At 44.3% G+C, this 20,549-nt stretch overlaps 1 protein-coding gene across 1 annotated transcript in view; it reads left to right on the plus strand.

Moving 5' to 3' along the window:
* The first annotated feature begins 5,661 nt into the window (after positions 1-5,661).
* Positions 5,662-20,549, plus strand: part of LOC115092360 (microtubule-associated tumor suppressor candidate 2-like) — a 411,409-nt gene continuing 396,521 nt past the window's right edge. Inside the window, exon 1 of the mRNA XM_029603160.1 lies at positions 5,662-5,781. The gene's annotated coding sequence lies outside the window, so the exon portion shown is untranslated. The remainder of the gene's footprint in view (positions 5,782-20,549) is intronic.

Below are 20,549 nucleotides of genomic sequence, written 5' to 3' on the forward strand. Positions count from 1 at the left end.
AACCTCCCCAGTTAGATGGTACATTCTTTCTGGTAAGGAAACCAGAGGTTCCTTTCAGTTATGCTAATGGTGAGCACCTGTCCTTAAAGAGTTGGGAGTGAGGTAATATTTAAGAAGAATGTGAGAGGGGAGATCATCCATTCAGGCTGGTGCTTATAAAAGAAGTTGTGTGAGAAAAGGTACTGAAGAGGAGGAGTGTATCATTATGTTGCTAAGTAAATTGGGATTTTATGTGATTCTGACTGTTTGGAAGTCCATGAATGTCTGACGTGTTCGATTATCCACAAATGTAACCTGCTTCACATCCTTGTACCTAGTTGCTGGCTGGTTCATCCAGAAAAAATAAAGTTCACTAAAATTTTAAAACTCAGTGCTGCTCCTCTTATTTAGCCAGCACTGAGGTGAGGCATGTGCTCCGAGTTCATGAAGGGAAGTTGATGGTTATTCTCCCTGTTCAGTCAGCAAAATAAGGCCAAATTTTAGAACCCACCAAGCAAATTTGGAAGGGATGACCCTTATCTAAAATAGGGAAACTCCCATTCCATCATTTTATCTATCCTATCAGGGGATTAAACTATTATGATTGATGTCTTATATTTCTTGAGATCCATATTCAAAAGCATTTGGCAATAGCACCTCAACGTTTATAGTGAGGTGTATAGTAGTAAGCTAGAGGTTCAGTCTTACAATGATACACTCTCACATAGTAGTGTGGACAAACACACACTCACCCAAAGCATACAATCATGCTTGAGAGAAAAAGCACACAGTGGTACTAAGCACCCTCAAACATGGTGAGTGAGTTAAACCAGGAAGAGGAGTGCCAACAAACCATCAAGACATTAAAAGAGCAGCAAAGCACTAATAGTGGAATGAATACCACCGCTCAGGGCCATGAGAGGTGCAGCAAGTGTGTAAAGCATCAGACTGGCATGCAAAGACCAACAGTCAGTAATACCCTAAGTGAATTTGGAAATACATTTGAAAACACCCAGAGCAGAGGGAGAAACACCCAGGAGCCAAAGGCACCAAGAGAAGCTTAGTGCACCAGGAGAATTGGCATTGTGTAAACCACAAATCGTAAGTGCACAGGAATGCAGAATGAAGACTGGCATCAACACCTCAAGGATCTCTGGGGGGTAACCTAACCCAAACAGGGGCAATGAACAACCCAAGATACCTAAAAAAACAACAAAGGAACAGCAACAGTGGCATGAACACCTCAAGGCACGGTGAGAAGGATGAAGCACTAGCAGCAGCGACATGACCCCTACAGAGGAGCAAAGACACCAACAATAGTGGCATGAACACCCCAAGGCACAGTGAGAGGGGTGAAGCATGAGCAATAGTGGCATGAATACCCCAAGATTTAGCATGTGGGGTATGGCATGTCACACAGCAGCATCAAAATCTCAAGACACTGTGAAAGGGGCAAAGGGCACCTACCACAGTGGCATGAATAACTCAAGGCACCAATAAAGCAGCAAAGCAGCACCCTAGTGGCATGAATACCCCAGGGCACTGTGAAGGGGCAAAACAGTACCAGCAGTGGCAGGAGATCTCAGTCTAATGTTTTATATGAGACTGTGCCTTATTTAAGCATTGAAGTACAATTAAAAAAACCCCCATGTTTGTTTGAATATTGAGAATTGTCATATTTTCATTCCCAACTTTTGGATCCTATTTGGTTTGGTATTGCCACATCTCCTCACTCTTTTATCCCTGTTTCAAGAGAGAACGTTTTGTTGTGGCTACAGGGGGATTGGGGGGGGGGGGGGGGCGGAGAGTGGTAGCTGACAGGGTGCTGCTCTGGCTGACACTTTTGTGTGGCGTGCCCACTCTTTACTGCGTCCCCCCTCTTCCTCTGCCTCGGACGCGTCCATTCCCTTACCACACTCAACAATGTGTCCTTCCACTGAATTAGGGCATTGGACTGGAGGGAAATATTGCCTTTCACCCGTGGGTAAGGAGTTGCAGCCTATCTTATACCTGCAGTAAGGAGGAGTCCACAAACACCAACACCTCCAAGGTCAGTCCCTGTTCCTGCCAAGGACTATATGCAACTCACCAAGTCTCTTGCCCCATATGTTTGACTTATTAGATTGCAAGCTCTATTGAGCAGGGCCTATCTATTAGGTGTACAGCACTGCGTACATAGAGTAGTACTACAGGAAGGTTAAGTAGGAACTCTCTAATTTATTCTGCAGAATGTTGACTATGTGGGTCACCTTTCCTAGGGTGGCTGTTGAGGAACTGAGCTCCTCCGTGGCATTCTTGAATGCCTTCAGGACTCCTATCAGCTGTGTTATGTGTAAGCCAATCATGATGCCCCATGGGGGGGGGGGGGGGGGCGATCCACACCTATTTTGCCTTGCAGGGCCTAAATCCTGAAGAACTGTCCCATTGCGCCACTAAGCTCTCTGCAGCATCAGATAAGTGAAATTCCACCTGGCGCCTAAATCCTGAATCAGCCAGTGCAGAGGCACCCTCGCTGCTTCCTGCTTCTCACGCAGCTGCTCCCTGCCCTTCATGCTCCAGTGAAAATGTCCCTCTATTTTCCTGCACCGCTTCCTTCTCGACTAATCTTCTGTGTGGCCCCTTGGTTCCCAGGGCGTCCTTTACTGCCAGATGCAGCAAGTGTGCACAGCAAGGGCTCCCATCATAGCTCTCATCTTCCACTGGCTTTTTTTTTTTTTCATATTTGTAGCATCGTATATCATGAAAAAAAACCCTCAAAAACCCAGGAAGAATGGTCCTGTTGTTCCGCTCTAGCTAAAAAAATAAAAAATGTAAGACAGCCCCAATTATTCATATATTATGTGTCCCAAGAAATAAACAACTCAAACTGATAAGAAAATTATTTTTGATGCTAAAAACATTTTTACTCAAAAATATTTCCTGCAGGAAAAGACCTCAGAGTTGAGCTTAAACTGACAAAGCTAGAATAAAACTCACTAGCCTGATGACTGGTCTAAGAAACCTCCGTTTTCAAAACTTATTCTGTGAACAAATATGTGTAAACAATAAACTTGAATATTTATTTTCCAATTTCTTCTAAAACACAAATCAGTCTTGAGCTGATATATCCATTTATTTCAAACTAGCAGTCAGAAGAGCGTTCTCCTGAAAACATTTTTTTAGACCAGTGACTGGGCTGTTGTTTATTTGTTGGGACACATAATATACGAATATTTGGGGCAGTCTTACATTTTCTATTTTTTGCCTTGGTCTTTTGAGTCCTAATTCCCTCTTATTTGGTGGTTCTGCTCTAGCTGCCTGCCCTCCAGCATCTTCCATGCCGGCCGATACAGTAAAAGTCGCAGGAGAGCGGGCGAGCGCCCACTCTCCTGTGCGCGCGATTTAGTATTCAAATGAGGGCCCACGGTAAAAAGAGGCGCTAGGGACACTAGCGCATCCCTAGCGCCTATTTTTTGACAGGAGCGGCAGCTGTCAGCAAGTTTGACAGCCGACGCTCAATTTTGCCAGTGTCGGTTCTCAAACCTGCTGACAGCCACGGGTTCGGAAACCGGACGCCGCAAAATTGAGCGTCCGGTTTTCGAGCTGCGGGCTGATTTAAAATTTATTTTTAAATTATAGAAACATAGAAACATAGAAATGACGGCAGAAGAAGACCGAATGGCCCATCCAGTCTGCCCAGCAAGCCTCACACATTTTTTCTCTCATTCTTATCTGTTTCTCTTAGCTCCTTGTTCTATTCCCCTTCCACCCCCACCATTAATGTAGAGAGCAGTGATGGAGCTGCATCCAAGTGAAATATCAAGCTTGATTAGTTAGGGGTAGTAGGGGCAGTAACCGCCGCGATAAGCAAGCTACACCCATGCTTATTTGTTTTACCTAGACTATGTTGTACAGCCCTTGTTGGTTTTTTTTTCTTCTCCCCTGCCGTTGAAGCAGAGAGCCATGCTGGATATGCATTGAAAGTGAAGTATCAGGCACATTTGGTTTGGGGTAGTAACCGCCGTAACAAGCCAGCTACTCCTCGCTTTGTGATTGCGAATCCTTTTTTTCTTCACCCCTGTCGTTGAAGCTATGCAGGATATGCGTGAAGCATCAGTTTTTTGTTTTTGTTTTTTTTTTTTTTCCCCTGCCGTTGAAGCAGAGAGCTATGCTGGAAATGCGTGATGTATCAGTCTTTCTCCCATGCCGATGAAGCAGAGAACCATGCTGGATATGCATGGAAAGTGAAGTATCAGGCACATTTGGTTTGGGGTAGTAACCGCCATAACAAGCCAGCTACTCCCCGCTTTTTGAGTGCGAACCCTTTTTCTTCTCCCTTGCCGTTTGTAGCAGAGAGCTCTGCTGGATGTGTGAAGTATCAGTTATTCTTCTCCCTTGTCATTGAAGCAGAGAGCTATGCTGTATATGCATTGAAAGTGAAGTATCAGGCATATTTTAAATTATTTTTTACTTTTGGGGCCTCTGACTTAATATCGCCATGATATGCCTGGTGCCGGCAGAAATTAATGCCTACCTTTGGGTAGGCGCTAATTTCTGAAAGTAAAATGTGCGGCTTGGCTGCACATTTTACTTACTGAATCGCGCGGGAATAACTAATAGGGCCATTAACATGCATTTGCATGTTGTGGGCGCTATTAGTTTTTTTTTTTTTGGGGGGGGGGGTTGGCTGCGCGTTTTCGACGCGCTATTACCCCTTACTGAATAAGGGGTAAAGCTAGCGCATCAAAAACACGCATCCAAACGCGGGTTAACAGTGCACACTGTACTGTATCGGCCTGTTAGTGCTGCAAAGATATTCATCAAGGTTATGCTCGTCTGTCACCTGGGTATGTAGCGCAGCCTACCTGTACCCTGCTGCTCTGCTCCTACCAGAGCTGCTGCCAGATCCTGCCTTGGCCAGCTACTACCAGTGTGGCATCGGGGAATGATAGGCCTCTGAGTGCTCTGGCTAGCCCAGCTGTCACTGGTGATATGGATGGTTCCCCTCTCTACCTTGGCCAGCTACGCCTGTGTGTGAACATGGCACTGAGTGTACAGAGTGGGGCTAACCTGCCCACTGAATGCTGTACTTCAGGGCACTTTGTACTTGTGGCCTATCAGGTGCTCTGATCTAAGGAAGACAGGATAACTCTCTAAATCTTGCCAGGGATGTTTTAAATTAATCCAATAAAAAGGTATCACTTACAGCTTATTTGCAGACCCTTAATTCTACATATTCCAGTGGACTAACACAGCAACCACAATTGTTTGTGTCTATGGAAAAAGAACTTGACTCAGTTGTGATAAAAAAAAAAGTAATATTTATCCTGTATTTCTGACCTGCAGTATTTTGTCTTACAAAAACTGGAGGTTGGAAGTAGTTTAACTTCCAAGATTCGGTACCTGTAAAGCATTTTGGTTCCCAAAACAATACTATAACTTCCAATTTGGACATAGGGAGTTCATTTTTCACTTCCACCAGCAAAAATTAGCTGGAGCGCAGGATCCACTGGAGGAGCTCGAGGTTGCACTTTACTCACGCAGCCACCAGGTGTCACCGTTGCGCCCTCACGGGCCGTTGCTATTTGGTTTGGAAATCCTTAATGCCAACAGGAGTTGCTTGTATTCGAGCAACTCCCCCTGTATTGTTATGAGTATGTGCGTGTTTTCCTCCCGTGCTCCCGCTTTCTTGCTGGCTGTCATTAAATCTGCCTCCAGTATTTCAGCCAGCCCTGCTGCATACTAAGATCCTACTGTACCGAAGCTGCACCTGACAGCCTGCTGCTCTTTGTCTCTGCGTGGGAGGTGACGCTGCAGAAGCAGGTACTGCGCTGTATAATATATGTATATATATATATATGTTTTATTTTTTGGTGAGGACGTTGCTTCTGGCAGTGTTGGACTGATCTGCCGGATGCCAAGCATGAACAAGTCTTCACATATTGTGGGTTTAGCAGCCTCAACGATGCACAGCACAAAGTGGGGGGGGGGGGGGGGGTTGACGGAAATAGGTTGTTTTGGTTTCACCCTGGAAGGTGATGGTTGAGGGAGTGGGGGAGGCGAATGGCTTGGTTCAGACTACGTTATGTTATTAGTGGCAAAGTTGGGAAGTTTCTGCGAATGTTTTTATCCCCTCTGCATGCAGGTGGGGATTTTTTTTTTGGGGGGGGGGGGAGGTGAAACAGCATGGCACTAGCACCGATACCTCCTTCAGCACGCAGGTAATGACTGTGCAGTGCAGCAAGCTGCTGTTTGGAAAGAGTGCCCCTGGCACAGGCTCCTTGGGCAAGCATCATTTAAGCTGTTCTCAGATTCCCTTTTCATTGAGAACAGATGTTGCACGTTATAGCGTCACAGCCAAGAATTATTGCCTCGTTAGTCATTTCCATCCTGCTGATATTGTAATGAGCGGTAAAACACCCAGAGGAGCAGCTGTAAACATCCTTTTGCTGCACGGAATTTGAGTGTGCCTCGACATCATGCCTGCTACTGCAAGATGGGCTATTTCTATTCTAAACCGAGAACATGCAAATAGTAGATTCTATCGTCGTTTGTAGGTTCTGCATGTTTTGTGTAGATTCGGTGTTTCCCTCCTCTCCCCTCCCCCCCCCCTTTTTTTTTTTAGAGCATTTGTAGATTGCACAGCCCCGTTTACAGACCTGCTGGAAAGAGTTACTTTATGTTATTTACACTTGTCACTAATATTTCAGCACGCAAAGGGGTTTAATGCTGCTGGAGAGCCAGGGCCAGGCAGAAGGAAGGCTTCTCCTTGCACGTGCTGCACTAAAACACTGTCCACATTGGTTTGCCTAGCGTTGCTGGCGCACTGATTTTTTTTTTCCCAGTCGCGCCACCCGGAAGGTTTGCTCCAAGGGAATTGTGCCTCGCGACCGTCGGCGAGGAGCGGGTTTGCAGCCATGCACCTTTCTTTTATGCAAGGATTTTGTGCAGAATTGTTTGGCTAGGTGGCTTTGCACTTGGGTCTATGAAACTCAGGCTTTGGGGCAAGGGTTTCTTCGAGTTTCTTTATTGTCCTGGGAGAGGTTCCGGCTCTTGTCAGGCACATATCTGCGAAAACGACATGTGCGCAGGGTCACTCCCCAGTCTCCCCATTCGGCTTGGTTTGTTATGGCCCTGCCTCAGAGGTGGTTGTTGAATATGTAAGAATAATTCAACAACATTTCAAATCCACAGGGAACATATGCAGTTTCCAGGGTGAAAAAGAGATTTCAGAAAAGGACTACTGTTTTGTGCCCTTTTTATAAAGGGCACAAAAGATGCAAAGACGATTTTGCTTGGCTGTCTTCCTCACAAAAGTACCTGCTCCGGGAAAATTGCGAGAGAGGTGCGCCTTTTGTAAAGTGCCATTACTTTTAACCCGAGTTATTTTTTCATTGTGCCACACGAGGCGAAGATTTCACTTTCTTCCAGGAACGTGTGGAAGTGAAGTGATTCAGCCTGCACTCTCTCTAGCAGGCAAGTTATTCTTACAGTCTTGGAGGGCATTAAACTGAAACAAAATGCGAAGTTTTTATAGGCTTGAGCGACTGCATTTTTTGCCATTTAATATCTTGCTGGTTCTTATGAAATATGGGGCTCCAAATAACAGGGATTCCGACTCCCTGTGATCTTATCTTGCAAAGTTTACTGTGCCACCTATTGCAGATCTGTTTGACTATGCCACCGTTTTTCGCCTGTGAATTGAAGTAGTGTAAACGGAATACCTGGCTTTCCTTTTACATGAGGACTTATTTTTTCTCTCTCTTTTAGTATCCTCTTCAACCTCTGTAGTTTTTTTTTTTGGATGGGGGATGGCGTTTCATAGGAAAAACACGTTTTTTCCCCTTGTTATTGAGGAATTACAGTTGTAAGCAAAAGAAAAATACATTCAAACTGGTGTCTCTTTCCGTGATGTTGTATAGAATGTTATTTGTTTCCTATTTCCTTTGTATATTAAAAACACTACAGAAACAGAGGTTAAAAAGGAAAAAAAAGTGAATTGTTTCTGTTCTTCCCGCCTTGCAATGACTGGCTATGCATTCACTAATGTGCATTATTATCATCAGCAATAATAATTTTAGATCTGCACAGCATCTTGCATCCAAATCACATCACAGTGCATTTTATAATTACAAATTTAAAAACATGCATGCAGTCATCTCTGGCTTGGGTGCACTGTTGGCACATTTGAGCACCCGGACAGCCTAAAGAATAGCTTCCAAAGTGGAAGGGAAAATATTTATTCTTACTATTTAATTACAGTCACATATGCTGAGTCTAAGGAAGACAGGGATAGACAGAGGCACTACAGGATTTTCCTGTTCCTGGTTCATTGCTGTAACCACTAGACCACCCCCCACTCCCCTAGATTTTACAGACCTGTCGCAGCACCTGGACCTGTCTGCTCCACTGGTGCATGCAGGCGGGGTGCCCTGGGCTGCAAATGAAACCTTTTGTAAGATGGTGAGAATCTCATTTATGATCCAAATTGGCTTTTAATGTAAAGGGAATTACATGCCCGTGCCACAAATTAGTGCATGATCTGAATTTTACCCAAAGTTCTTTGTTAACAGGAGAAGTGAGCCTTTTCATGAGCTTATGACATCCAAATGATAATATAGCTATAGCTGCTGAGTAATGTACATAGTAGAAAGATCTGTACACACACTTACTACTGTTATTATTAGGTAAGTGTTACTATCCATTGACATGGGTATACCATGAATTTCTGCACTACGTTATTATGTATGTATATATCTAGGTGTGTGTATGTAAATGTGCATGTGTGTGTGTGTGTGTGTGTCTATCCGCTTTTGTTTTCTGTGTGTTCCTTTGTTTTTCTTTCCTCATCTTCTTCTCTATGTTTTTCTCTCTTCCTTCCTAAATCTCCTCCTTTGTGTTCCTCTCTCTCTCTCTCTCCATCTCACCAAACTCTTTGTCATTTTCTCTCTGCTTTCTTTGTGCTTTTTATCTTTCTTTTTCAGGGGGAAGGAGAAGTTTCCTTTCAGAACGGGGGCTGGGATTTGATGGTACCATGAGCAACTACCCAGTGATTCCCCCTTCTGCTATTATGTATCTCTTCTTCCCAGCTTCTCCTTGCAGTCACAGCCCTCGCCGGGGGGGGGGCACGCACGCACCAGGGCTCCTTCCAGAATCCTGCAATCATGGGCCTGAAATTCATCCACTAGGTGTCGCCATTGCATGACTGGGGCTCTCTCCCCCCCCTTCATTCAAGCATTGTGAGCGCTGTCTCACTGCAGCATCCCCAGTCCTGGCCGACCGAGAGAGCAGAGGACCTGCCAGGAGTTGAACCCGGGTCCTCCAGGCCAGCCCCACAGCGTGTCTTTCTGTCCCTTTCTCCAACCTCCCGCATCTCTTTTTGCCTCTTTCAGCCCTGCTTGTCTCACACGGTCTCTCCCATGCTTGCTGCCACCACCTCTACAAAATGAGAAATGCTATTCACCTGCAGCCAGCAGGAGGGCCTGACTGAGATAGAAGTACTGCCGGCCTGGGTGGGAAGCATGAGAACGGGGACCAATGCTCCTGGAAATGCTGTTTTAAAATGTTTCTTTTTTCCCCTGGTGGGAGGTGTTGAGGAGAGGTGAGGTGTTAGTATTATTATTTTTAAACTGGTAGAAAGTGAACAGAAGAGAGAGAGAGGAGATGCTGCTGCAGAAGCTGCTTTCCTCATAGCTTTATGGTACAATATTTGTACTAATGAGCAGGGAGGGAGGGTGACAGGAGAGGAAAAAGAAGACCTGTTTTAGAGACCATCATTCTGAGAGTATATTCTGTAGCCAACTCCATTTTAATTTCAGTGGGAGCCCTCACAGCATTCCTAGGGCTACCAGCCACAGTTTCGATGTTAGCATTCACAGGGCATTGGGCATGGACCAGCAACTGTTTTCGCATGGCCTACTCTGTAATTGACAGGTGGGCTTGGCTGGTGGTGACTGGCAGTAGATCTACCGAGCTGTCAAGGCTTCAGTTTTCCCTCTTCATTTTAATCCCACCCACAATACCTTAAATCTTCTCAGTCATGGCCTTGTTGTCGTAACTCAAAGCCTCCTATTTGTTTTTTGTTGTTTTTCCCATCTCTCTTGACTAGACTGTAAGCTCTAAGGTACGCGGATGGTCCATAATGTGTCTCTGTAAAGCGCTGTATATATCTGGTCTATGCTATATTAAACATAATAATAATAATGATAATAATGTGTCATGACTGAAAGTAGTATATTTTTTAATTATAAAATTGTAAATTTGCATTTTAAAGTGGTTGTTTCAGAAACAATTCATTATACATGCATTATTACTTCAGTAAAATCTACTACGTAGATTCTGTGGCATATCCTTTCACACATTTTCACAGAATATTAATAAATAATAACAATTCAGAAGGTACCTACAAGTTTTATTTTTAAAGAACAGAAGAAAATGTGAGGGCAATGCAGATGGGATTAAGGGCAGATTTGGATTTTTTTTTTTTAATTGGATAATCAGAATGGGAAAATGAATTCTCTGTTAGAACATACAGAGGGAACTGTTCAAAAACCAATTTACCCGGGCAAGTGGCTATCTGCCTGAGTAAACTGGCTGAAAATTACCCACCCTGTACTCGGGTAAAAGTATGGGCATTGTGGATCAGCAGAAGCCTTTATGGGGTGGTGTTAGGTCGGGGAAGGCAACAACACGCACAAGTTTTACATTTTCAAAACTACATGCATTGTTTTGGCTGGAGAAAGCACCTGCCGAAAAAAACAGGCACAGATCTCTGTGGGCTGCTTTTACCTTTGGCAGTTTTGATAGCGAAAGCATGTGGTTATCTCCTTCCAAAACTGGTGCAGATTTACCCATGGATTTTGCATCAAAATGCATAGCTTAGAAAATTGCCCCGTGATCCTTATCTTTTATCTGGAACAGAGCAGGCATACCAGAATAATCAAGATGTGGCATTTGTATTTTCATTTTTTTAAAAAGAAAAATCATGTACTGGGGTACAAAAATATGAGAGCCATATACTATTTAGGAAGGAAAACGTGACCGTCAAACAGGCAAGCATCATTTCCGATAACCTCAGAGTAGCCAATGATTGTGACAAAGCAGTGGGGAATATGCACAGATGCATAAAGAGAGAAGTCACTAGGAAGTCATCTTTTTTCTATGTGGATCTCTGATGAGACCCTCACATTTAGTACTCCATCCAGATTTGTAGATCTCATTTATAAAAAGACTTTGAGAAGGTCTGAACAATTCAAGGGAGGACCACTTTTTACATCGGAAGGGTTGGGGAGGGGCCTTGGCCAGCAGGAGCCTTCAAAACTTATAGGAGGCCTGGAAATCGGGCTGTGCAGCACATAGTCAAGCTTTTTTGTTTTTTTCAAACATGAGCACCACTTAACCTGATATCGTTTGAAGACTTCTGGTTAAATGGCAGGCTATCTGGCCACAGAAGGCCATAAATATAAAAACAAACTGACCATATTCAAATACTGGCTGGATAGTAACATAGTAATAATGGCAGATAAATAAATGACCAAATAGTCCATCCAGTCTGCCCAGCAAGTGGCTCAAAGCATTCTGTTCAGGGCAGTAACTGCCGTTCCTTGCAGGCTACCCCCTGCATTCTGTTAAGGGTAGTAACTGTTGCTCTGTGCAGGTTACCCCCATGCATTCTGTTAAGGGTAGTAACTAGAGATGAGCTTCGTTTTTCTGGCTCGGGTCGGGTTTCAGTTCGGGCGCTTCATGGGAAAACTCATTTTCCCACGGATCGTTTTTTGCCAAAAACTAAACTGGAACCCGAAACCGGAAAAACGAATAAAAAAAAACAAACCATAAATCAGGAAAAAAACCGCGAAGGGAAAAAAAATCCCAACCCTTAAATTTTACTTTCTTACACCCCCCCACCATCTCGATCCCTCCCCAAGCGATCTCTCCCTCCATGCCGTCAGGCTGTTGGGCCTGCTATGACTCAAAATGGCGTCGATAGCCTTGTCCTTATGATGTCACAGGGGCTATCCTGTCACATGGTAGGAGCATGTGACAGGGGCTGACCAATGGCACCGGTAGCCCCTGTGACATCGTAAGGGCAGGGCTATCGGCACCATTTTGAGTCATAGCAAGCCTGACAGCATGGAGGGACAGATCACTCACGGGACCCCGCTGGACCACCAGGGACTTTTAGTAAGTCTTGGGGAGGGATCGGGATGGTGGGGGGTGTGTGTGTGTAAGAAATTACAATTTAAGGGTTGGGGTGGTTTTTTTAAAATAAATGTGCCCCTCCCCCCGCACTAACCCGAAAAATGAATTTTCCCCGAAGCTCGGGGAAAATCCATTTTGTGGTTCAGGTCCCCGCAAACCACAATGAATTAGGCAATTTCATTGAAATTGCCTAATTCGTAATAAACGAATGCACATCTCTAGTAGTAACTGCAACTCCATGCAGGTTATTCCCATGCCTTCTGTTAAGGATAATAACTGCTGCTCTGTGCAAGTTACCCCCCTGAATTCTCTTAAGGATAGTAACTGCCACTCCGTGCAGGTTACCCCCATGCATTCTGTTAAAGTTAGTAACTGCAATAGGGATGTGCAATCATTTAGGATGAATTAGGCAATTCGGTTTTCGGGTTAGTGTGCACTAACGGGAGCTAGTGTGCGCTAACTCCCGTTAGTACGCACTAATGTTAAAATGTTAGAGCACTAATGGGGAGTTAGCGTGCACTAACTCCCGTTAGTGCGCACTAACCCGAAATTCGGGTCCCCCGAATTACAAAGGGCCGAACTGCGGGAAATACGAAATTTCCTGCGGCAGGCCGAAAACGAAGACTGAACCAAAAGGTTCGGGCTTTGCACATCTCTAAACTGCAATTCCATGCAGGTTTCCCCCATGTCTTCTGTTAAGGGTAGTAACTTCTGTTCCATGCAATTTACTCCCATGTATGCCTTTCTTCATTTCCAACATTCTAGCCTCTAAGTATCCAAAGTGTTTATTCTTTGCCCTTTTGAATTCATTCACTGTTGTCGTAGTCTCCACTTCTTCCGGTTGGACATTCTAGGCATCCACCACCCTCTCTGCAATGAAATATTTCCTGATGTTAGTTCTGAATCATTCCCTAGTTCTACAGTATCTGGGTAAAGTTAACAGGATAAGTTTAATCAGGGATATTCAGCAGGGCATTTACCCCACTGAATATTCAGGACAAGTTATCCGACTAACTGTAGCCAGATAACTTGTCCACTTGCCAGCTTAGGGGTGAATTTTAAAAGCGCTGCTTGAGTTAAAAGGCCCATGTACATGAGTATATGGGCCATGCGTGAGCAATGCATATTTTAAAAGCTGCAAATTATGCACATATATGCGCTTGCATGAGCTAAAATAAAAGGGGCGGAGTTGGGGCATGTCAGGGGTGTTACAGGGCTGGGCCAAGAGTTACGCACATAAATCCGTATTCTAAATCTTGCGGCCGCAGCATGCAGTGAGCTGTTAGCCACGCGTGTTTACTTCTGCTCTTGATGAGGTGCAAGTTTGCATCAATCTCAGTTTAGGTCTAAAACAACTGGGTGAGAGGTCTGTGTCAACTGGGGGTGGGTGCAACCTGAAGAACCAGAGGGGTCTGGATGACCTCAGGATGGACTGGGCAAACTGGTGGATTAATTGGTGAAACTGGGAATGCCTTTTAAGCAAGCATGTTTTAAAATCCACTTCTCTGCACATGTTAATGCTGACAGCATCCTAAGAAAGATACAGATATATTTGTTCGAGTAACCGCTTAAAATTAGGAGCACAAATATGTGCAGTGGGCGTAATTTAAATCATTTGTATGCACAATTTTAAATTCCAGTGCATGAGCATTCGCATGCCCTTATGCGTGTATATGGGTACCCGTGTGTTCGTTTTAAAGTTACCGTCCCTATGAATCCATATGGATTTTAGTAGCAGGGCAAGGGAGGGAGGAGACCAGTGTTTAAGTAGAATCTCTGGTAGCATAGTATGCAGGTAAATGTGGAGAGACTGCATGGACCACCAAGAGCTCCTTATCAACCGTTGCCTTCTCTGTTTCTATCTTTCTTAATGTAAAAAAAAAAAAAAAATCCCCCATGTTGATATGTAATCTACAACAAGGATTCAGCTCGCTATGTAGGGAATAATAAAATTGTATGGATTGAGTGTCAGCAAACGGTATTCTTGTGTTTCTGCAGTCACTACTTGTGATGCCAAGAAAGCTATTGCCCTTTCATACACCGTACTCTTGTATGACTGGGCTTAGTCACTTGCTTGATCCTTCTATGATCTAATTGGAATAAGAAATTTCAGTCACTTCTAAAACTGAAACTCCTGCTGCAGCATTCCAGTGTGCACCCTAAAATAGATGTTTTATAGTTCTGAATCATTAATGGGGGTGGTTTAAAAGAAATAAAATGAAATGGGAGGTTACAGACAGGGTTGTATGCTAGGGATGTGCAGAGGGAAAAGATACTTTGCTATTCGGTATTCGTTGCGCCGGGACCCAAATCTGTTGCATCCATTTTTATAGGAGGAAACCCGATTTGTCCATTAGTTAACATTCGGTATTCGTTTTCCATTAAAGATGGAAAACCAAAAAAAACCCCCATCCCAACCCTTTAAATTTAATTAACTACAACCCCCCCACCCTCCTGACCCCCCCCCAAGACTTGCCAAAAGTCCCTGGTGATCCAGCAGGGGTCCGGGAGCGATCTCCTGCACTTGGGCAGTTGGCTGCCAGAAATCAAAATGGCGCCAATGGCCTTTTGCCCTTACTATGTCATAGGGGCCAACCAATGGCACCGGTAGCCCCTGTGACATAGTAAGGTTAAAGGGCCGTCGGCTGCCAGTAATCAAAATGGTGCTGACGGCCCTTTGCCCTTACTATGTCACAGGGGCTACCGGTGCCATTGGTCGGCCCCTATCACATGGTTGGAGCAATGGACAGCCTGCGCCATCTTGTGCTCCTACCATGTGACAGGGGCCGACCAATGGCACCGGTAGCCCCTGTGACATAGTAAGGGCAAAGGCTATCGGCGCCATTTTGAATACTGGCAGCCGACAACCTGAGTGCAGGAGATCGCTCCCGGACCCCCGCTGGACCACCAGGGACTTTTGGCAAGTCTTGGGGGGGGGGGGGGTTAGGAGGGGGGTTTAGTTAGGTTTTTTATATTCGCTCCTTAAGACACACAAAAAATTCGGTAATGATATGTTGCTTTCGTGGGGGTTCGCCATACGTTTTGCGGACCCACGAATGCAACGAAAAGGAACCTATTCGTTGCGGATTGCGCATATGTTCAAAACGAATGCACATCCCTATTGTATGTTCTGTTTTTCTTAGTGATGTTGCTGGCTGTAGGACGGGTACAGGATAGCAAGCATGAACAGGAAAATTAGATGTTCCCTCTGAAGGAACACTGCACACTATGAATATATTCCGTAATGGGGCAAGAATAAAGAAACATCCTTCTTAATAATTTTTATAGGACACTTTATTTTGAGGTGCCCATTTTTTAAAACACAGTTGTCTATTTTTTTCCAGAAATACTGTCCTATCAGTGTTGTAAGAAAGAGGAAGCTGACATGATGGTAAAACGTGGAACCAGCTATGACTGTGCTTATCAACCCATCAGGCCCTGCAGACTTGTTACCTCACAATTCCCATTTTCCATGTTGTACTTATGGAAAAAAATCTTTATTTAATAAGGCTCACTGCAGTATAAGTTATTTCTAGGCAGCACTTTTCTGCCCACTAAATAAGGAAGTCTTTTTCAAAATGTCTATAAAGAATCCCTTTAAGGGAAAGGCTCTTTGATCCTTCACTAAAGGTGTCAAAGAGGAGTTCATTCAAATAAAAACCAACCTTTCAAACTTTATTGTGAAGCAGAAGGGTCAGTGCAGGAGGGTCAAGTGCAGGCCTTGAAGTGGGGTCTGACCAGTCAGAAGCTGGTGGCTTGCATGTAGAGCGATAGAGTGGCTTAAGTGAAGTTAGGCTTGATCCTTAGGGGCTGCAAAAGGTTTGCAGTGTCACCAGGCATTTAGAAGATTCAGAGGCCAAGTGATGGTGTGGGACCCCCAGTGGAAGACCCAGGAGCTCTTAAGCCTGATGTAATGGTGAGTAATGTGAAAGTATTGAAGCTCTGTATTAATCCTGTAAGTAGAAGTGATGTCTCAATTATTTATTCTATCTGTCCATGGAACGGAATTGCTATGGAAACTGCCCTGGACTGGATAAATGAACTGGATTTAAGCGTTGCTCCAAACTGGGAGTGCTTGCGGCCTTGATTGAAGTTACCTGTTTATTCCTACCTCCAGTACGTTATAAGTCAGGGAATGCCTCTGTTATCGCCTTATCTATTAGTAAGCCAGCACTGAGATATTATTGCCAGTGTGGTGTGTACTGTAGAGATTTCCAGCCTGACAGGCGCTCAGTCATACATAGACCAGCTCTGGTTTACGTCCTCCAGTTTTCGGAGCTTTCTCATTATGGTGCAAAAACGCATGTGTGATTTGCTTGTTTGGGCTTGTTACCACTTGTTCTCTGTTTTCCATTCCTTTTATTTGAATCACATGCTCTGTTCAGTCTTCCTTGATCACAGATGTTCTCTGATACTCGTTTTCAAATAAAGGACTGAAATATGAGAAATACAATTTAAAGTATTACATCACATATATATGCACCCTAGCTGGGCGTTTAGTGCAGGAGTAGCATCTGCCTGCTTGAAAAGTAATAGCGGTGAAGCCTTCTTTCTTCACTGTTTGTGTGCTCTCATTCAGTGATTTCAAGCTTCTGGGACAAGGTAATGACAGTTTAGATTATGGGTCAGTTCATGCTTAAATCAATAGCAGCTTGCATTTTTGATATTCCAGAAACTATTACTGTTCTTTCAGAAGGCATGTTTAGTGGCAAAGAAGTGTGTTTAGCTCAATTGGCTCGAATACAAACCCCGCCCTCCCAACTCTACTCAGTGGAAAATTCAATTGCATTGGCCGACGGTTATGGAGCTATTATTGGCTAAGCAATCAGGATAGGCAGCAGCTGAGAACTACCATTCCATATGGGCATTTACATAACAATGCTCCCAGGAAAAGCAAGTATCCAGCTTCCCTGATTGCTGAGAGAGGCACTCCGAGCAATGCCTTTAGAGTCTAATCTTTATTTGCAAGCGAAATCTTGAGCACTAGAGCTGTTGGTGTTTGGTTGCAAGGTGGATTTTACCATGTTTATTGTACTGTGAAACCATTAGATGTGACTGCAGATTCTTCTACATATTATCTATATCTGTTGAGAGTGGGGGAGGGGAGAGGGGCCTTGTATGTACCTCTCTGTCGCTTCCTTTGTGGTTTTTGGTGCCATACAGTTTCATGATGCATGTGTAGAATTGTGTGTGTGTGTGTGTCTTTGTTAAACATTGTATGTTCTGGAGGAAAGAAAACAATATGGATGTAATGGTACCTGCCAGCAGGTTGTGATGGAGATTGTCACCCGATTCATCACAGCACACCTTGTCTCAATTCTTTTATCAGCTGTGTTCTTGCATTTTTTAATCTTGAGAGGAAGTGGTAAACGACTCAGTTGGGACTGGTAATTAGGATCATGCCATTAACATATCACATCTTCCTGGGGGGGGGGGGGGGGTGTCTGTGAAAACTGGAATGAATGTAACCGCTTTGAGGACCACAAGAAGATTTCTGTGTGATAATAGTGGAAGGGCCATCATCTGTGTGACGTTTACTGCTAGACTGGCACTGAGCCTTGAAGATATATATATATTTGTTTAGTTGAGGTCACTGCTACTGTAAGGTGCAAGAGGACAGATCAGTTGTTTCTGAGATCACCACTAAATACTAAAGGCATGTGAAGATGCTGGCCAAGTGCTGTTTTCTGAATGAGAAAGCAAGCCTCAGAACCAAGCTGTGTTCTTTCTTTCCAAGAATTGTGATTCAGAAACTATGCACCCTAAAAGAATGAAAAAAACCATCCAGAGGAGGGCACAGTTTCATTGATTGGGCAAAACTGCTTTTTAAACATTTTCTGGGCAGCTTTGTGTGAATAAATGGCAATAACAGTACTTCACCTTCCAGTCCATCACTAGTCAGTGACCATTTATCAGGAAGTTTCACACAGATGACCGGTGTTCTGTTATAAACTCACAATAATCTTCTTTTGGTCCTATAGGGATATAACGATTTTTTTTCAGTGTTCAGAGATACCAGGAAGATAGGAATTCTCAGAGGTCAATGAGAAGGGCAGCCTGCAGCCTTGCCTGACCATTGTATTGTTTTACTGGGGTTCCTGTCACACTTCTCTGGAGAGCTTCATTTTGTATAATCTATAGTGATACTTCATTAAAAAAAACAAAAAAACCCATTATCTATAGTTCCTAAGACTGCATGGCGTGCAACTTGCATAAAAATGGAATCAGTAAACCACATTCCAGGACATTTTTAAGGAGAACGTGCTTCCTATGCAATTTGCAAAATCTTCATAGATCAGTTTTTACTGATTTTTCAGTGCTCTTGCAATGCCCACGCTTGTAGTAACTCGTTGTCCATTCTGGCTTAACGAGGAAGACAGATGCCAGAGGCCAGGGGTTCTCCAGAGATCATAGGCACTTATCTGAGTAGAGGAAAAGGATGGATTTTCATTCAGTAAGCTTTTGCTGCCCATGCAGTAGCCTTTTGATCATAACAACTGATTTGCACCTAGATGTAATCTGTAAAGGGTCGTGCGCGCCTTCCTCAAGCTTCTGAGAAATCTGTGGTCTGAATTCAAAACTTTCTTTGTATCATTAGGCCCACATTCAGAAGTGCAGCCAGAAGAAATACCAGGTATTCTTCAGGCTTTAAATCATTAAACCTTATGGGGAATTTACTTGTAAAAGCTGACTTGAACAATCCCTTTGAATGATGTACTTTTGGTGGAATGAGAATTCCATCCATTAGTGGGTGACATCAATCATTACTTGCTTGTCATATAGAATATATTGCTTCTGAGTTACCTTTGTCAATACAGAAAGTCGCTTGCAATGCACAAATTCTAACTAAAAGCTCTACATTTAACTCTGTTCAGTACATTTAGGTATAACCAGCAATTTTTAGTCGTATGGGTATTTATGTGTATAGTAGAAGAATGCCCATCATGGCAGGATTTAAGAGTTTGAAAATTTCACAGTGTGATACATGGGCAGTCCATTCTCTCTCACAACTGGAAAAGTGTGCTCCATGGAGTACACAAACATTTTCCAAAGGCACTTTTCACATTCTGTATGTGTGTATGTCTGTTTGAGACCCACATCCATCAGTGCTCCCACCACCCACAAGTTTCAATCATCCCCTCTGTCTCCATCCCCACCTGCAACCTCCCTTAGCCTCACTCATCTCCTCCATCCTTAATTTCCCCCCCCCCCAAAAAAAAAATCTTAATCACCCCCTTCAGTAGCTCATTCCTATATCTGAGCAGAAGGGGGTCAACAGCTCCCTTTCTCAGGCTTAGTTCCCTCCCCCAGTCTCAGCACTCCCCCTCCCCCAGTCTCAACTCTCACTCTCATCTTCAGCAACCCTCCTTTCCCCCTACCCACCTCCCTCTCTGCCAACCTTAGTTCCCCTGTTTGCATGCTCAAACAACTTGAAGAGAAACAAATCTGAGGCTTTGAGCTGCTGGCTGGCAGTGTGATTGCCTGGTTCCTTGGCAATTGGTTCAGGGAGGGACTTGATATTAGATTCCTTTTATGGGAGTGTGACTGACAGTCAGACAGGCACTAGCTTTTATTATGTAGGATATGCAAGCAGATACCCAATAGAATCACTTCTGTAAGTGATAATAGGATGTCTTCTGGGAGGTACCTTTTACTGTAAAATAGTGTTAGCTCCCATAAGTTTGGATAAGGAAACCATGCTACAGTAAGCTGATCAATTACATAAAAACACTGGAGCAGATTTTAAAAGGTATGTGCATGACCTACATTTGTGCGCACGATTTTATAACATGTGCGCGCAGTCGCGTGCATGTTATAAAATCAGAGGTCGGTGCATGCAAGGGGTGCACACTAGTGCAACTTGCGCGCACCGAGCCCTCGGGGAGACCAGCTGGCTTTCCCCATTCCCTCTGAGGCCGCTCCGAAATTCCCCCCCACCTTCCTCTCCCTTCCCCTCCCTTCCCCTTCCTGTCCCGACCCCCAGCCCAACCCCCCCCTTACCTTTGTTGTGGAAGTTACGCCTGCCAGAGGCAGGTGTAACTTGCGCACGCCGGCCAAGTGCCGGCACACGATCCTCTGGCCCAGCCGCCATACGGAGGCCTCTGGCCATGCCCCCACCCTGCCCCTGACCACCCCACCCCTGGACCACCCATTTTTTCAAGCCCCATGACTTACATGCGTCCTGGGGCTTTATATGTGCCGCCAGGCCTTTTGAAAATAGGCCCTGCACGCGTAACCCTTTGAAAATTTGTCCCATAAGATATGCCATGTTGAGTTAGACCAAAAGTCCATCAAGCCCAACATCCTGTCTTAAACAGTGGCCAATCCAGGTCTCTAGAAAGTTCCTGGCATATATCAAAGAGTAGATCCAGGACTTTTTTTCAGAGGGTACA

Source organism: Rhinatrema bivittatum, chromosome 5 (genome assembly GCF_901001135.1).
Source record: "Rhinatrema bivittatum chromosome 5, aRhiBiv1.1, whole genome shotgun sequence".
NCBI lineage: Eukaryota > Metazoa > Chordata > Amphibia > Gymnophiona > Rhinatrematidae > Rhinatrema > Rhinatrema bivittatum.